Below are 6,365 nucleotides of genomic sequence, written 5' to 3'. Positions count from 1 at the left end.
TTTCTTAAAATCTTATGCAGGGAAGTGTTTCCTACCCCCAAATTATTCATACATTCTCTTATATAATCTTTCTTATAATTTGCCTTATACATTTAGTTTTCTTTAATCCTCTTGGAATTGATTTTTTTACTTGTTTTAAAATAATCTTTAAAAAGTATTTTAGAATAGGTTTAGATTTATGGAAAAGTTGTAAAGATAGTACAAGGAGTTATAATAAACCCTTTACCGTTTTACCTATTATTATCATCTTACATAAGTATGGTATATTTCTCACAATCAATAAACTAATATTAATACATTGTTATTAACTGAAATCCATACTTAAATATTTCCTTTGTCACACATCAAGTCTCAATGTATGTATACATCTGTCTTTGGACTTTACATTCTGTTTCCTTGTTCTATTTGTCTGTCCCTGAGACAATACCACACTGTCATAATTACTATAGCTTTATAATAAATCTTGATATGTAGTAGAGCAAGTTTCCCCCCTTTTCCTTCCTTCAAGGATACTTTAGCTATTCTTGACTTTTTACATATATATTTTAGAAGCAGCTTAAGTTGCACACATACACACACAACTCTCAGGATATGGCATTGAATTAATAAATCAGTGTGGAAACTACTGACATCTTTATAATAGTGACTTTTCCTATTCGTGAACATTGTAAATCTTTCCATTCGAATAGATCTCTTCATTAGATTTATTCCTAAGTATTTAATTTTTATGTCAATGTACATACTATCTTTCCCCAGTAATGTTTTAATTGATAACTGGCTGGATCAATGAATGAAAACTATATACTAGGCCCTGTGAAGAATATTGAAGGCAAAGGAGAGGAAGGAATTATTTTTGAGTGCCAAAAACCTGCCAGGTATTATTACTGATGCTTTGCTTTTTTCTCATCTAATAATTTCAACAACTGTGTCAGCATCCTATTATATTCTGCCATATACAGATAAGAAAACTGAGTCTCTTAGAGGGTTAAGGAACTTGTCTAAGGTAATGAAGCCAGGAAATGGTAGAGCTGGTGTTGATATCTAGGTTTGCCTGATTGTAGTGTGCATGGTCTGTCCACTCTAACATCCTGTCTCCAGATAATTCCATCATACCCCCTACTATGGACCTGAACTATTTTTGTGTGGGAAAAGGGCAGGATATAAAATGTGTATCCAGGCAATAAGGTTGAGGACTACAGCTGCAGTAATACAGACATTCTGAGGAAACAGTCACTTTGAGCTGAAGGGCTCTGCTTCCTGCAAGAGGAAACATTGTCACTAAATTTTTCAGACTAGAGAGAATTTGGACATGCAGTAGTGGAAGGTCACAGGTGCCTGGGATATTAAAAAAGACCATCTCCAGGGCAATGAATGCTGAGAATATCTGACTTGAGCCCCAGCATTCAGAAGCCACAGGAAGAAGTGAAGTGACAAACTTACACCTTTGTATATGAACTAATAAGGCAGGGTTGTGGATTCCCTTCTCATAGCTTTCCTGAGAGTCCATGGTACCTCAGGCTTTAGACCTACCTCTTTTCCTCTTGGATACAGAAAAAATGAAATAGAATGGGAGGTTGGCTCCCGCAAATTACAATAACTTTGCTTATGGTGACTTTTTTGGGCACTGCAGGCAGCATCCAGCAAGAGAAAGCCGGGAGGAGCTGACAGAGCCCTCATCACTGCTTCCCTGACAGGAGGTAAGGGAAGCAAAAAAGAGCCTCTGAGGGACAGCTCACCTCTGCTCAGACCCACCACAGTTACAGCACCTGTCCAGCTTTCTATAGCACTTGAAGGTAATCAGATCCTACAGTTTGGTGTTCAGGGCCACAACACCTGGTCCCAGTCCATCTTGCCAGTCTCCTATGTTTCCTCTTTCTCCATCACTCATGTAGTCTATGCATGGGCCACACTCAAGCATTCTGCATTTCCCGTAGTTCCCTACTTGTGGGATATTGCTCGTACTATTTATTTGGCCTGAGACCCTTCCCCACCTTCACCCTCATTCATGTGTTCGGCAAATTTGTATTGAGTACTACATGCCAGGTACTCTTCAGGTTCCATGGGGACTTCTGAGAATTTAGGACTCCTTTCTCTTCAGGAGCAAGTGCACTGCCTACTGAGGGGATAAGACATGTACACATAACTAGACTCCAAGGTGAAAGGGACAAACATACACATCCATCTGAGGAAAACTGTATCTTCCTACAAGTTTTCTCAGCACCTCTTTAGAATCAGGTGTACTAGGTTTGCTCAAAATGGCAGCGCTGGAGGAAGAATTCACATTGTCTTTGGTAGTCCTGAGTGCGGGACCTGAAGGACTCCTAGGCATGAAGCAGAGTGACAAAATAGACCAGTTTCTAGTGACAGAAAGTGGCAGAATCGTGATCGTCTATAAGGTTTCTGAATCGAAACTCTTGGGGAGCTCGTCAGTGAAACAGGGTCAAATTATAACATGTCCAGTTGTGTGCAACTTTCAAACTGGAGAGTATATTGTTGTACACAATAATAAAGTTTTAAGAATATGGAATAATGAAGATGTAAACAGGGATAAAGTATTTAAAGCTACATTGTCAGCTGAAGTATATAGGATACTTTCAGTGCAAGGGTCAGAACCCTTGGTGCTCTTCAAGGAAGGTGTTGTTCATGGTTTAGAGGCCTTGCTTGCAGACCCCCAGCAGAAAATTGAAACTGTTATCTCTGATGAAGTGATTAAATGGGCAAAGTTTTTCATAGTATTCAGACTTCCTGTTTTAATGTTTATTACTGAAAAACATGGAAATTACATTGCTTAGATGCAAATGTTTAACTCACATATCTTAACCAAATATACACTCTTACTTGGACAAGACAAAAAGTCTTTTATAGAGAGTTTTACTGCATCAGTAGATCAAAAATTCATCTCTTTGATGTTATTAAGCTCTGATGGTTGTATATATGAAACCGTGATACCAATACGTCCAACTGACCCAGAAAAAAAATCAGAGCTTAGTTAGATCACTGTCGCTCAAGGCTGTTGTGTCTGGTAATGCTCCAAATGGAGTTGCACTCGCTGCCCTGGATCAGGATCACGTCACAGTCCTAGGAAGTCCACTAGCAGCTTCTAAGGAATGCCTCTCTGTATGGACCATAAAATTTCAAACACTACAGACTTCAGAAGAGTTACCACAAGGGACCAGTTGTCAACTCTGGTATTATGGGGAAAATTTGTTTATGCTACGTGGAAAATCTCTAGCTGTGATTCCATACAACTGTGAAGTGTCATCATTAGTAGGTGCTCTTGGAAAACTCAAGCATAGCCAAGATCCAGGAACTCATGTTGTGCCCCATTTTGTAAACTGGGAAACACCTCAAGGATGTGGACTTGGGTCCCAGAACTCAGAGCAGTTAAGAAGAATTTTAAGGAGATGAAAAATTGAAGTGAGTTTACAGCCAGAGGTATCACCATCCAAACAACTTTTGTCAACCGCAATGAAAGATTCAGAAAAGCACATTGAAGTAGAAGTATGGACATTTTTGGCTCTGAAGCAGACACTTGACTTTCATACTGTCAGTGGGGACACAGTAACAGGACTTCTGGAAAAGGTGTAAAGCAGAACGATCATTTTATCCCCGGAACTGTCTGATGCAGGTTATCCAAATGCATGTGCTTTCTTACAGTTTGTGCCCTGACTTAATGGAGATTGCCTTAAAAAAGAAAGATGTACAGGTGTTACAACTCTGTCTACAGCAGTTCCCTGACATTCCTGAATCGGTCACCTGTGCTTGCTTAAAAATTTTCTTGAGCATTGGTGATGACAGTCTTCAAGAAACAGATGTCAGTATGGAGTCAGTTTTTGACTATAGTAATTCTGTACATGATGAGAAAATGGAAGAGCAAACTGAAATTCTTCAAAACGGCTTCAATCCTGAAGGAAGATAATGCAATAACTGTGATCAAGAGTTAAATAAAAAGCCCCAGGACAAAACAAAGGAGACCACTTCATGCCCTGTGATACCAAAAGGAGCAGCTCTACTTAATGCAATTCTTCATTCAGCATATAGCGAAACATTTCTTCTGCCTCATTTGAAAAACATCCCAGCACAGCATACCACGCTGTTTCTCAAGTATTTGTATTTCCTTTATCTGAAGTGTAGCGAAAATGCTACTATGACTCTTCCTGGAATATACCCACCTACCTAGAACCAGATTGTGGATTGGATATGTCTACTTCTGGATGCAAATTTTACTGTTATAGTAATGATGCCAGAAGCAAAGAGGGTACTGATAAATCTTTATAAGCTTGTAAAATCTCAGATATCTGTTTATTCCGAGCTCAACAAGATTGAAGTAAGTTTTCGGGAGCTACAGAAATTAAATCAAGAAAAGAATAATAGAGGATTATATTCAATTAAAGTGCTGGAGCTCTTCTGATATTACCAATTCTCCTTCATAGACATTTTATAAAGCTCTTTTATGTGAACTCTTGCTTCATCCAGGGAAGAATGGTGTTTTGTTTGCAACCATCTCGGTGTCAAGAGAAACATGTCAGTGAGTACCTGGACCATCACTTATTGTTGCTCCTGGGTAGGACTGCAGGTTTCACATGAACCTATTCTAGGTTGTGGACATTGGTGTGCAGGGGTTCTGCAATTTTTAAAAAATATGTAACTGGGTTGATTTTAAGTAAAATTATTTGTGTATTGATAAAAGTCTAATTTCTTATCATATATTTTGAATTGTTTTTCTTTTAATAAAAAACGACCATTGAAGCAGTGAAAAAAAAAAAAAAAAGAATCCGGTGTGCCAACAGAAGACATTTAATTATGCCATCACATATGAATTTTCTGTCCTCCAAATTGACCCAACACCTCGTACATCTCTTAGGGCAGCAATTCCTTTCCTGGAGGAGGTGCTTTAAGGGGAACTCTGGAGGAAGAATAAGGTTTAGATAGTGAGTTCCTTGGAGGCCAGAACTGAGTTCTCCAAGTTTCTGAGCCTTAGTCTATTGCTTCTACTTCCTCTACAGGTTCTCCCTGGACTATTTCTCTCATTCTTGTGCTTTAACTTTCATCAGTATGCAGTTATCTCCCTGATCTTGGTCTCTTACCAAAACCTTCCCCCCATAAAGCCAAATGCTACTTGGATATCTACACTGATCATTCCACAGCCACTGAAATGGAAGTCTTCAACCTACTTAACTCCATCCAAACAGCTTCTCCACTGCATGGCACTGGCATCTACCCAGTCACCCAGACCAGATTTCTCAGCATCACCCTTAACTCCTTCCACTCCCCCACCTAATCTGCCATCAGGTCCTGCCGGTTTACCTCCTAATTATTTCTGGAATGTATCTTTACCTCGCCTACCCTCCTGCTACTGCACAAATTTAGGTCTTTATTATCTCTCACCTGGATTACTCTTCATTGTCTCCTCACTGTCATCCCTCTAGAGTCTCCTCCACACATCAGCTGAAGTGATTTACCTAAAATGCTAATTCAATTGCATTATCCCCACTGCTGAAAACCCTCTAATGGCTTCCCAATCTGAAAAACAGATTAGAGACATTCCTTCTGAAAGTGCTACAGCTGAATTAGTGTTACCCTGTCTCAGACCTCTTGGGTGAGCTCAGGCAAATCCCTTTCCTTTTCTAGGCTTCAATCTCCTTATCTAAAAAATAAGGGGATTGGAAGAGTTCTGTATTTCCCAAAATGCATTGTCTGGACTGCTGGCCATATGAAATGATTTTTCCACATGGGTCTGGACTAAAATGTGTTTGGAGAATGCATTCTCTAGCTCCTGTTGGAGAGTGACAGTGCACCTTGACATGTCACTGGCTCTGACAAGCCTGGCAATCAAGAAAGCTTGCTAACTTCCCTCCACTCAAGTTTCCTCAAACTTTTGTCACCACAGAATCCTTTTGGAGCTGAGCATCTATTAGAATCTTGAGGAACCAATGTTTGTGGAACATACTTTGGGAAATGCCGGAGTGGATCATTAACCAGGACTGCATTGCTATGATCAGTGGTGATTCTGTTTAAGTTATTATTTGAGACAAGAGGATGATGCCTGACTCAGGTTTACATCTACCACAGCAGATGCTCAGACAATGGTTTGAACAGGGGGTGTAATAAGAAATGGATAAATTGAATGGAAAGTGCACCTATTTTAGATGTGGACAGTAGATTGTTCCCAGAAAGAGTACAAATCTTGATGGGCAGAGTGTGCTAACTACAGAAGTGATGGGTACTTCTGTGACCCATATGGCTGTCTGTACTGCTGGATATGTCCATTCATGGCCATCATCATTTGATAGTTCCTCTGGGAAAGTTTACCCAGGGACTCTGGGGTGTGACAAGAAGAGAGCTGCCCCACTCTTGTGCCTTTC

The 6,365-nt window shown here is 39.8% G+C and overlaps 1 pseudogene across 1 annotated transcript; it reads left to right on the top strand.

The window, feature by feature from the left end:
- Positions 1–2,255: 2,255 nt before the first annotated feature.
- LOC111535938 lies at positions 2,256–4,765 on the top strand (annotated as a pseudogene). Its single transcript, XR_002729609.2, has one exon. The product of XR_002729609.2 is annotated as a nucleolar protein 11 pseudogene (transcript).
- Positions 4,766–6,365: the final 1,600 nt, after the last annotated feature.

This window comes from Piliocolobus tephrosceles, chromosome 12 (assembly GCF_002776525.5).
Source record: "Piliocolobus tephrosceles isolate RC106 chromosome 12, ASM277652v3, whole genome shotgun sequence".
Lineage (NCBI taxonomy): Eukaryota > Metazoa > Chordata > Mammalia > Primates > Cercopithecidae > Piliocolobus > Piliocolobus tephrosceles.
The sequence above is the reverse complement of the archived record's forward strand: the minus strand, read 5'-3'. Positions and strand labels throughout refer to the sequence as shown.